The sequence below is a fragment of the Artibeus jamaicensis genome, unplaced genomic scaffold, assembly GCF_021234435.1.
Source record: "Artibeus jamaicensis isolate MK-2021 breed Jamaican fruit bat unplaced genomic scaffold, CSHL_Jam_final contig_415, whole genome shotgun sequence".
Taxonomy (NCBI): Eukaryota; Metazoa; Chordata; class Mammalia; order Chiroptera; family Phyllostomidae; genus Artibeus; species Artibeus jamaicensis.
In genome coordinates, this window is record NW_026521823.1 from 37,067,019 (window position 1) to 37,079,891 (window position 12,873).

Consider the following 12,873-nt stretch of genomic DNA (forward strand, 5'->3'; position numbering starts at 1 on the left):
GCAGTGCTTGGTCAATAAACGTCTGTTATCGTCATCCTGTATCTGCGATCAGTGATCACAAGGATGATGCACAGATGACCTTGAAGGTCCAGTTTGCCTCTAAACAGCTGTAACTTTTATGGCTCCATGCAAGACGCTGTGGCAGACGACCTCTAGGATGTCTGGTTACCTGGAGTTTTGGGGAATGAGGCCAGAGGTCACAGGGTATCTCCAAGGCTAAGGTGATGGTGAATGTTATTTTCAGGTTATGATGCATTTGCTGACACCACGGAGCCTCTCAATGACATGTGCCTCTGGTGTGCACTCCTGTTCTGCAGGTGCACTGTGTGGTTCTGAGCGGCTGGAAAAGCTGAGGCGGCGTTGTGACGTCTCCTGCTGGTGCCTAAACAGCTGGAGATACTGACCTCTTAGAAATGCACTGCCTGAGAAAGACGGCTCCCCCAGGGGCTCGGAAAGGATCACGGAGGGGATGAGGTTACACCTGGGCACCAGAGGGGAGGGAGCCCAGGCACAGGGCTGTGTGTCCTCGCTCACTGCCCAGCTGTGGGTCCAAAGTCCGCAAGCCTGAGGCTCTTTGCTAGAAATGCTTGCGGAAGACTGTTTTGAATTTGCGTAAAATGATTGTTCTGGGTGCTGTGGCCTGGACTGTGACAACACTGGAGCGTCACTGGAGACCTTTGTCACTCTGCCTCCAGCTTGTGATGTGCTTCTGCCTGTGACTTGGCCACACGTGCCATGACCCGGCCAGGACAGCCAAAGGTAGCTTGAGTGCATGGACTGCAGTGGCTGGGCTTGAAGGGACTTGGGCGACACATTCTGAAGCCCAGTACAGTTTCATGTTAGCTCTGGCCTTAAATCTATTGGATGGATCAAATGCCTGAGTTTCAGGGTAAAATTCAAAATTCAAAATGTTAAAATAAATTTAAAAAAATAAAATCAATGTAAGCTGCAGTAAATTGTTGAGAGAAACAATATATACCAATTCAAAGGCTATCTGTATTTAATAGTAAATAATGTAGAATTTGTAAACCAAGTCAAGTGGCCAGTTACATGTACATGAAAGGCAATTGCAGTGGTTACAAACTGAGAATAAGCACAGCACCTGGTACATTGAATTGATCCGGATACGGCATTAAAAAAATCTTCTCTATGTGTCCCACCTATCCCCTGCATTTTAATTTTTTTTTTGATGGGTAATACCCACCTTCTTACCGAACTGCAAAGAGTGATTTCAGGAGGTTCCGGGGCCTCTCTGGCAGAGTTTACCACAGTGTCTGTAAGAAAACATCATCAGACACAGGGTTGAGACTGCTGATTAGTAAGATCAGTGATGTGATTGAAGGTATGCAGATGAGTAATATTAAAAAAAGTTTAGTTATTCATTTTGAGACCATGTAATCAAGGTACAATTAAAATAGAAGTTGAGAATTGAATTAAAGAAGCCAAAATGAATCACATTTGGCCCTTGGTTTCTACCAGTGACTTTCTATGTCTCAGTCTCCAAGAGCAACTGAATGTCACCTTTCTGAGTGGCCTGCATTGATGGGTCCCACAACTTCCGTGTGCTGCCCACCTGTGCCCCAGGAGTGTGTTTGGTGGTCCAGTGGAGCATCTTTCTTCTCACTGACCTCTGCCCCCATGGATGTACCAGGGCTGGTGCATGGCTCTGTCCTGCCTGGACAGGAAGATCTACGCATTTCTCTGGGACGTCTCCAAGGCCGTTGTCGCTGTCATAGCCCCACATCACAGGCAGTGGAAATGAACAAAAACAAGTTCGTCTGCCTGTCACCATAAAAGCCTAACCTGTGAGGCACGTGCTCGTGCAAAAAAGAAAGAAGTGTCATTCAGGTGCCGCGTGGCCTGGGAGAATGACAGACTTCTGTCTCAAAGCCCATCTTTTCTTTCTGCCAAGAAAAAAGTTCAGCTGTCTTCAGGAAGGCCAAGACAAAAGCTAGTGTCCAGAGTGCCTGCTCCAATTTAAAGTACGGTCCTGCAGAGCCCGCAGGTGGCTGCTGAGTGTTTCAGTCCCCATCCAGGTGGCCGAGCCTGTTCTTGGCTGCCGTGTGCTTCCGACTCCCTCCTGGAGCCAGAGTGTGCAGCCTGCGCAGTCATGGGCCACGCAGCTGCCAGGGCCACACGGTCATGTGTTCTCAGGTGACAGAGCGCACGAACACACAGGCAAGAGCATCACCAGGAGGTCATGAGACAGCAAGAGAGATGCTCTCTCCTGAAGGTTGTGGGCCATGTGGCTGCTAAGGTCATATGGCCCATGGAGAGATCAGGTGAGTGTACAGTGTGAATGCAGGTCACAAGCAAGAGATCTCCTTTGTTTCCCTGGAATTATATCATCTATCTATCTATCTATCTATCTATCTATCTATCTATCAATCATCTATCTGTCATCTATTGAATCTTTTCAGTAGATGTTAGTGATTAATTATTGCTGATCATTGGAAGTCATCTCAGCACCCTGGGAAATGACCATGAGTGATCGTAATGCTATTTCCTGCTCCTCTGGTTACTTCTATCCTCTGAGACTTGGCCTTCTGGGAGCCAAAATATTTTGTTTTTGTGTTTATCTGTCCTCAGTGGTAGTCTAATGTTCATATTTTAAGGGTTTATCACATGAAGTCTTTCTCAGGATGTTAAAACATCTGTTTCTGACTGTCAGAGAGAAGAGAGAGAAAAAGACACTTATCTGAGTTTTAATTTTGAACACAACAAAATGAAATATATGTTAATGTGAGCCCAATCTGGAATTTTTGCTGGTAAGTAAGTAGAATTCAGGGATGTGAGAGAGATTTTGAATATGAGCTCAGAAAGTCACCCGTCCCCTGGGGTCTTTCTTCATTCACCCCAGGTTAGTTCAGCAAATGGTTGTACAGAACCTATTTTTGGTGGATATCACATCACAGACAGAATGTCAGAGGGGCTTCTTTCTCTTAAAAATGTATGGATACATTTGAGATATATTTGGAGATATAGATATCTCCTTACATTTGGAGATATAACATAAATTCTAAAGATGGAAAAGGCAATGTCTGGGATGGAAAATGCACTGGAAAGGATTTATGGTGGATCACATGTTGCAAAAGTGAAGATTTGAAACTTGTAGGCATAAAAACAGAAACTATCCAGAGTAAAACATACGGATGAAATAGACTGGGAAAAATTAAAAGCACCCATAAACTGTGGCATAATTACACTATATTCAGGATCTTCTAAGGCAGAAGGAAGAAGAAAACCATTTGAAGAAATAATTGCCTAAAGTTTTCTAAGTGTGAGGAAAACTATGAACTCAGAGATGGCAAAAGTTCTATAAACCACAAGAACTAGACACATGAAGAAAACTATATCAATTCACATCATAGTCAAATTGCTCAAAATCAATGATAAGAGTAAATCTTAAAAGTAGCCAGAGAAAGAGGACAAGTTACTTACAGGAGAAAATTTAAAATGGTAGCAGATTTATTCTTGGATGTCATTCAGGGGAGGGGGACAGGAAAGCCGTATCTATACTAAAATTTTAAAAAACCCTATCCACTAAGCATTCTATACTTCACAAAATCATTTTTTCAAAATAAAGGCAAAATAAAGACCTTTTCAGACATTCAGGAGTAGAAGTGACTCATTAGCAGCATACTCACCTAACAGAAATTTTAAGAAGTTCTACAGGCAGACAAAACCAACATCAGATGAACTCTGCCTCTACAGAGAGAAATAAAGACGCCAGCAAATTACAAGAGCAAGTAAGACTTTTTTTTTCAAAACTAAAGTCTCTTTAAAAGATAACTTTATATTTAGACAAAAATAATAACAGTGCGATATGAAAGTTATTACATACATGAAATTAAGATGCATGACAGCCAATTAAACACAGCATAAGCAAAATAAAGAAAATAATAAATATCAAAATGGAAATCAATAAAGTAGAAAAAAAATGGTAGAGACAGACGATGAAGCCAGAGGCTGGTCCCTTGAGATGATCAGGAAGTGACAAACCAATACTCAGGCTCGTCAGGAAAAAGGAAAGGAGACCCAAATTACCAATGTCAAGAATGAGAAATGTGACATCAGTAAAGATTCTACAGAAGTAAAAGGGCAACAGGGAACAGCACGAACAACAGTTGAAATGGGAGAGCTCTGGGCATGGCAAAAGCCACCCAAACCTGCATGAGAGGAAGTAAGCAACCCGAAGAGCCATATAGCTATTAAAAATACTGAATTTGTAGTTTCAAAACCTTCCTATAAACAAAAGTTCAGATGGCAATGGTTTTGTGGAAGAATTCTTTCCAACATTTAAAAATGCAATAATACCAAATCAGTGCAAAAGCTTCTGGAATATCAACGTCAAAGAACTGTTCACCAACTCGTTCAAGGAGACAGGCCAGACCCAGATCCAAAACCAGAAAAGACATTGCAAGAAAAGAAGGCTAAAGACCAATGCCCCCATAAATATAGATGCAGAAATGTTAAACCAATCTGACAAGGTATAAAAATGTCAATATATCATGACCAGGTAGGATTTATCCCAAGAATCACAGTTTGACATTTGAAAATCAGTCAGTGTAATTTATCATATTAACAAACTAAAAAAGAAAACCTGTATGTCAGAAAAAGCACTGAATACAACCCAAAATCTATTCTTAAAGAAAAACAACAACAACAACTCTCAGTGAACCAGGGCTAGAATGGAATTTTCTCTACCTGATAAAAGGCACCTCTGAAAACCTATAGTTAGCATTATACCAAATTAACTTAGAGTGGATCACATATCTAAATGCAAAGCCTGAAACTAGAAAACACCTAGAAGAAAACACAGGGAAAACGCCCTTGCCGACACCCTCTGAATGGGGAGAAGAGCCATAAGGATTGCCCAACTGGAAGGGTTCTACCATCTTCGGAAAAGTAAGGATTGGAGGCAGGAAGGGCAGGTCGAAGAAGCAAAACTTCTGCTTCCCTCCACAGGGACCCTTGGAAGCTCAGCAGCTCTTCTCTCTAGTCTGTGCTCACCAGCCCTTGGAAGCAATAAGTGCACCCCCTACCATGGCATGTACTCATTATACCCATGTATAACGTGCATCCATATTTTTTCCATCAAATATTTGGAGAAAAAGTGCACATCCTACATGGCAAAATTCTTTTATAAATTGAAGGCAAAAAGATTATGACATACTTTCTTATGATACTTGCCTTATTGCAGTGGTCTTGACCTGAACCCAAAACACCTTTGAGGCTTGTCTGCATAGGTGAAGTTCAAGAGGACCAGTCCTCACCAATGGGCCTGCTGTGGAGCGTGACATGCAGAGACTAGGACACACAGGAGGTGCTGCACCTGCTGTATGTAGCGGCAGAACCCCACTACCTGAGGGAAGGTCAGGGTCAGGACTCAGTCTATGCGGGGAAGGGGAGTGTGCAGGAGGAGTGTACATTGATTGTACACTCCATGCTATGCTAGGCAGCTAATATGCATTGTCTTCTTTCATTCATATAGATAGTCTTGGGAATAGATACTGTTCTCACTTCATGGCCCCGGAGAAGTTGTGTGATTAGCCCAAGGTCAGTAGTTGCTAAATGCTGCTTGTACTCCGATTCATCAGACCACCATTTTCTCTGGTTGGGGTGGGGGGTGTCTGTGTAATATTATCTGTCTCCATAATCAAAGAAGATTTTTTCTAGGTTGCAGAGCATAACATGGGTGTCTCTTCAGGACTTGGAACGCGTGAAGCCAGAAAAATTATATCTGGACTTCTGGCCCAGATGGAGGTGTATGTAGACACACTGTGCCTCCTTGCACAACCAAAAATAAGGACAACAACAATTTAGAAACAAAGTAACAACCAGAACTGACAGAAAACTGAACTGTATGGAAGTCAGACAACCAAAGAGTTAAAATAAACACATTCATCCAGACCCACAGGCGGGGCAGAGTGGATCGGCCAAGGAGAGAGGGGTTGCAGCACAAAAAGTGGTGGCACTGGGTGCTAAGGCACCCCAGGTGTGCAAGACGGTAGCAGGCAGACCCTGGGCACACAGGCGGTGGCTGGCAGAACCTGGCTGCATGGTGGCAATGGGCAGACACAGCAAGGCAGTGACTGTGAAGCGAGGCACTGTGTGCAAGGCTGGCCAGCCCGGAAATGTAGAAGCTAATTCATGTGCAGATAAACCAGGCAAAACTGGGGATCGAGACAGACCGCACAACCCAGGGCCCCAGAACAGGGAAATAAAGCCTCAAAACACCAATTGAAAACACCTGTGGGGGTTAAGGCACAGGGAGAGACTCCTAGTCCCACAGGACAGTTCGTCGGAGAGACCCACAGGGTCCCAGAATGTACACAAATCACCCACTTGGGAACCAGCTCCAGAAGGGCCCAGTTTGCTTGTGGGAAGCAGAGGAAGGAACTGAGATCTGACAGAGAGCAGAGCAAGTGCCATTGTTCCCTCTCTGACGCTGCCCCCACATACAGCATCACAACCCAGTGACATGGATTGCCCCACCCTGGTGAACATCTAAGGCTCTGCCCCTCATACATAACAGGTGTGACCTGACCAAAAAATTATGGCTCAAACAGAATAACAGATCAAAGCCCCAGAGCCAATACTTTTAAGTGACCCAGAGGTAGCCAACCTATCAGATGCACAGTTCAAAACACTGGTGATCAGGATGCTCACAGAACTGGCTGATTTTGGTTGCATATTAGATGAAAAAATGAAGGCTACACTAAGTGAAATGAAGGGAAATGTACAGGGAACCAATAGTGATGGAAAGAAAACTGGGACTCAAATCACTGGAGTGGACCACAAGGAAAGAAGAAACAACCAAACAGAAAAGAATGAAGAAACAAGAATTCAAAAAAATGAGGAAAGGCTTAGGAACCTCCAGAACATCTTTAAACGCTCCAACATCCGAATTATAGGGGTACCAGAAGGGGAAGAGGAACGGCCACAAGTGGAAAACTTATTTGAACAAATAATAAAGGAGAACTTCCCCATTCTGGCTGAGGAAATAGGCTTCCAGGAAGTCCAAGAAGCTCAGAGAGTCCCAAAGAAGTTGGACCCAAGGAGGAACACACCAAGGAACATCATAATCATATGACCCAAGATTAAAAATAAAGAGAGAATCTTAGAAGCAGCAAGAGAAAAGGGGACTGTCACCTACAAAGGAGTTTCCATCATACTATCAACTGATTTCTCAAAAGAGACCTTCCAGGCCAGAAGGAGCTGGAAAGAAGTATTCCAAGTCATGAAAGGCAAGGACCTACATCCAAGATTGTTGTATCCAGCAAAGCTTTCATTTAGAATGGAAGGGCAGATAAAGTGCTTCTCAGATAAGGTCAAGTTCAAGGAGTTCATCATCACCAAGCCCTTATTATATGAAATGTTAAAGGGATTTATCTAAGAAAAAGAAGGTAAAAAACATGTACAGTAAAATGACAGCAAACTCACAATTATTAACAACCACACCTAAAATAAAACAAAAAAAATCAAGCTAAGTAAACAACTAGAACAGGAACAGAATCACAGAAATGGAGATCACATGGAGGGTTAGCAACAGGGGAGTGGGAGGAGGAGAGGTGGGGAGAAGGTACAGAGAATAAGTAGCATAGAGGGTGGTGAGAAAATAGACAGGGGGAGGGCAAGAGTAGTGTGGGAAATGTAGAAGCTAAAGAACTTATGACACATGGACATGAACTAAAGGCGGGGAATGTGGGTGGGAGAGGGTATGCAGGGTGGAGGGGAATGAATGGGGAGAAATGAGACAACTGTAATAGCATAATCAATCAAATATATTTTAAAAATTGTATCCCTTTATGAAAGGGCGATTGTGAAAAAGTCTCAGCAAATCTCGAGGTTTCTCAAAATGTGGAGGGGAGGCCACGCACTGGCCGATGCGGGAATACCGGAAACGAGGTCTCTGTGCATGTCTCCTCCCAAAAAGCTCCCTACAGAAAAGATCCCCTTTCCAGAAGGGGATCCATCTCTGGCCTTGAGCCGGGAGAGATTTACGGACAGACAAGGCATTGGGATTCCAACAGGACCGGGCAGCATGGGCTGGGAAGAAGTGATGGACAGCAGATTGGATGCCTTTTGAGTTGGGCAAGGAATTTATTACTGATCGCAGCCTGCGTATCAAAGAGATTTACAATGCAGAGGGAAGCCTGACATGGCTTCAAAGTGAGTTCTAGCACATTTGCAGAAGAAGCCATCAGTCCACGCCCTGTGATTTTAAGCAGAGGGCAAAGCTTTTCCTGTAGTGATAATAGAGACTCTCAGAAAATAACACCTTTGACCGAGATGTTCGCTGGCCTTGAGCTTTCCAAGTGGTCACAGGCTATTGGTGGCTTTTGCAGCACAAGCTCAGGCAGGAGTAGGTAATAACTTTATTCTTGCTTCCTGGCTTTATTTTCAGTACATATAGTGAAGGATTTTCTTAAGGCTCCTTACTATCTTTTAAAAACATTTCTATCGTTAAGATTTTCAAAAATACACTAAAGTATAGCCAGGCATATCCAATCTTTTGGCATCTCTGGGCCACACCGAAAGAAGAAGAGTTGTCTTGGGCCACACAGTAAATACACTGTGACTCATAATCACAAAAACATTTCATCATGTTTTAAGTAAATCTATGATTTTGTGTTGGGCCACACTCGTAGCCAACCTGGGCTGCGTGCGGCATGCGGGCTGCAGGTCGGACACCCCGGGCGACAGTCCTTATCCAAACTCAGTGATTCGCAAGATTTGGCATATCTGTTTCATGGCTGAACAAATTGGATATTGATAAACAAAATCAGCTCTTGAGATTTATTTTGAGATGGCACATTGGAATTGAACTAGTTTATAACAAGGAGCCCTATTATGAAAGGACTTGCAAATGAGAAATGAGAGGAAAATACTGGTAGGTAGGTGAATAGTAACATCGTGGCATAACAGTGTTTAGTACTGATAGTTTTTCTTTAGAAAATGAAGTAGCTCTGGCTTTTATTAATATGCCTGTCTGGGGGCAGTGGTGAGAGACACTCGTCACTGGGATCTTCCAGGGGAGGAACCTGCGGCGTGAGGGGACAGGCAGCTTGCCCAGGACCCAGACAGCCGGCGGCCTGGCCAGCGCAGAGGGGGAGGCCAGGACGTTCCGTGAGCTGGCAGAGTGCTGTGCTCTGCCACCAGTCCTGGGGGAGGATCCCTGCAAAGCTCCGGATGACTCAGCCTCGCTTGCTTCTAACTGACAATCGCAGCTGGAATGTGCCTTCTTGAACAGCAGTGGACGACGGGAAGCAATAGGGGTGCTGGAGGGGAGAAGAGAGATTCCTGCACCAGAGTTTTATAGGACAGCAAGCATTTGGGCAAAAAGTGATGGCGGGGCCGATCAGAGCCCCAGATGGTTTCTGTCTACAAACACAACATCTGCAAACATCTGGACAGCGAGTGGGAAGGCCTGTGTTCTTCTGCAGGTGGGGCGCATTTGGGCAAACTATAGCCAGGAACAAGCGTGGGCAGAAGGGGGCAGAGGAACTGTTGCCACATTCTTTGGGGGGTTGCCCTGGATTGGAAGAGGCCAGATTTGGCTGGGGTGTGAGTTTAACACATGCACACGCAAATGCACGTGCATGTAAATGCACACACACACAAATGCACACACATGCAAATGCACGCACAGGGAGTGGGGGGCTATATGGGTCTGGAGACTTTGCAGGCTGGGACTCCCAGAGACAGGGAGGGTCATCTTGGGACCGAGGAATGCCAGGCAGCAGCTGGCTATGCCCGTAGCAGTCCGTACGTCGGGCCAACCCACGCCCATGCTTTGTGGGTGACCAGTTTTATTCAGTAGCGGTGGCAGCAGCCCAAGAACACAGTAGGACACCATGCTCAGAGAACAGTGAGCGTTGGCTTGAGCCAGGGCTGGAGGTCTAGGAGACCAAGGTGGTTGACCTGGGACTCTGAACACAGGGCTAAGTCTCTTTTTAGGAGCAGCTGCCTCCTGCAGTGAGCAAAGAGGATGCACTAGGAAACAGGGTTTGCAGATGGCAGCCCAGATAGTCTCTCTGTGCACTCCTGGAGCCGTGAGCTTATCGGACATGAGAAATAATAAATACAATAAACAAACGAGAGCTATATCCTCCACCATGCCTCCCCAGGGGCCGTGTTTGCCATGGAACGCCTCTTTACTTACTATTATCCAACGTTATAGAATGTATCTCCTACTTCAATGCTGTTTGGCCCATGGGCATGGGGAGAAACGTGCACGTTTGCGACCCCCACACGCCACATAACATTGGAGCAGTGATTTGCAGAGGTGGTCTTGGGTTCTGCATACAGCTCACGGAAAGTCAGCCGGTTTAGGAAGGCAGGCCCAGTGTCTGCCTGGGCGGAGGCGGAGCCGAGCGGTGAGCCCCCGCGCTGTAAGCAAGGCTTTGATACAAACCTATTAATTTTATGGTCCTGATACCAGATCAAGTAATGCTATAATTTTTTTTAAAAATTCTCACCTGAGGACGTATTTAAATTTTAGGGAGAGGGGATGGCGGGAAGAGAGATGGAGAGAAACATCAATGTGAGAGAGAAACGGTGAACATTTAATGGCTGCCTCTCACACACGCCCTGACTAGGGACCGAATCCACAACCTAGGTATGACCCCCAGCGGGGAATCAAACCTGTGACCTTTTGGTGCATGGGACGATGCCCAGCCAACTGAGCCACCAGGACAGAGTAATGCCATCGTTCTTATTCATCCATCCATTAATTCTTCACTTACTTGACCAATATTTATTGAATGCCTATTAAAAACTGCACTAGTGAGCGGGGATTAAACAGTAAACTTCTGGCCTACTGGAGGAAATGCCCGGTGCTCTGATGGGGGAGGGGTGCGGGCAGTGGGAGCTCACCTGGCCTGACTTCCCTATTTCCCGGAGGAAGTGAGAGCCACATCAAGACCTGAAGGATGAGTAGAACTGAGCCAAGGGAAAGGAGGGTAAGGAGTTTCCTGGAAGAGGGCACAGTGGCTGCGCAGCAGCTCAGAGGAGGGAGAGTCATGGTTCAGAGAAGCTGGACTCTTTGGTGGGCAGAAGGATCCCTGGCCGGCTGACTCCCTGCAGCCAACGTGCAGAACCTAGGGGAGGGCTGGAGGTAGCCGCTTGGGAATTGCGTGGCGATATCGGAAGCCTGCGAGTCGGTGGTCACCCTCCTAGAGAGTGTCCAGGGTGGTAAGAGGGAGCTCGGGACCGAATTCTGGAAGGCCTTGTTTCAAGATGTTGTGGCTGTTCAGGCGGAGTTTCAGGGGCACCCAAGGCTGCCTGGGTGAGCAGCGAAGGTCTGGGCGGAAACCAGGAGAGTGGCGGTGCCGCTCCCAAAGGAAGAGTGGGCTCGAGAGACGAGGTCACGGTTCCCAGGGTAGAAGGGGCTGAAGAGTCACGTACAATCACAGCTGGAAACACGCCTCCCTCACAACGCCTGGTGGTTGGTGGCCTCGCTGAAACCAGAGCGTTCTAATAATCCCAGTGTGGGAGGGAGCAGAGAGTGAGCGAGGGTAGGAAAACAGCGCCGCAAACTTTCTCAAGAATCCTGGCCACGAGAGAACTGAACGGAGGCCCTTGGTGGAGGTGCAGTTGCAAACGGAGAAGGTGAGGGCGTGTTTGAATACTACTGAGTGCCTTGGAGGGCTGAGACCCTGGAGCAAGGCTGGGGGCGGCTTCTGGTGGGTGAGGGGGTGACAGGTGTTTGGGCAAGCCCAGGCTCGTTTCAGTGTGCGGTGGCGGCGAGGGACTGGAGCTCGGGGAGTGGCCCGTGTGGATTTGGTCCCGTGTGACCTTCAGTAAGTCACTTGAGCTCTCTAAGCCTCAGTTTCTTTAACTGCAACAATAGAACCGACCTCAGCAGGTTTTGGTTGTGCATGTGCTGTGGTCAGCACAGTGCCTCGGCAGCTCTCATCCGCGCCGCGCATTCTTTGCATTAACGTCTCAGGAAGATGGTTGTTGTCAGCAGCCTGTCTACAGCGGGAAGGTGGTGGGGGCCTCCTCCTGTGTCCACCTCTGTCTTCTTTCTTTCCCCCTCCAAATCCTCACCCAGTCGTATATATATTGATTTTTAGAGAGAGAGAAAGAGGGCGGAGAGAAAGAGAAACATGGATTAGTTGCCTCCCATATGCACCCCCGACTAGAGATCAAACCCGCAACCTAAGTATGGGGCCTGACCTGGAATCGAACCTGCAACCTTTTGATGTGCAGGATGATGCTCCAACCAATTGAGCCACCCAGCCAGGGCTCCACCTCCGTCTTGAATGGAGTGAGGACGCATTCTCTTTGCTCTGCTGGGCTCTGCCCCCAGTTCTGTCTGTTCTCAGGGGTCACCAGAGTGTCATTACTGTGTGGGGACTCTGACGGGGACAATGGCTGGGGACACACCTACCGGGGGCTCAGCATGACAGAGTGGGTGGCGACTCAGGGAAAGCCCAGCCACCCTCTTTGTTTTTACTGCAGGCAGGAAGGTGGTGCCAGGGAAGGTGGGGACTGAGCTCCCGGAATTGCCTGGGACTTCCGAAGTGGTGTCTTTGTTCTGAATGTCCCAGTCCCTGCCCCGTGTGACATGAAGTAACAAGAAGAGAGCGTCCTGGGGGAGAGGTGGCATGAGTCCTCCTTTTTGAAACCAAATTCTAGTCTTTCCTTGCTTTGGCTGCCTGCTCCCAATTTCCCCACTGCAGGGACCTGCTGCCTTTTCCTCTTTCTCCAGAAAACCACGTTGGCCTATTCCCACTGGACTCGGGTGGGGACCCAGGGACGGAGCTGGGCTCCAGGTAGATAATCCAGAGTCCAGAGAGGAAATTGAGGCTCAAGGTCATACAGTGAGTGTGTAACTGAGTGACTTGTCCAGGACTCAAAACT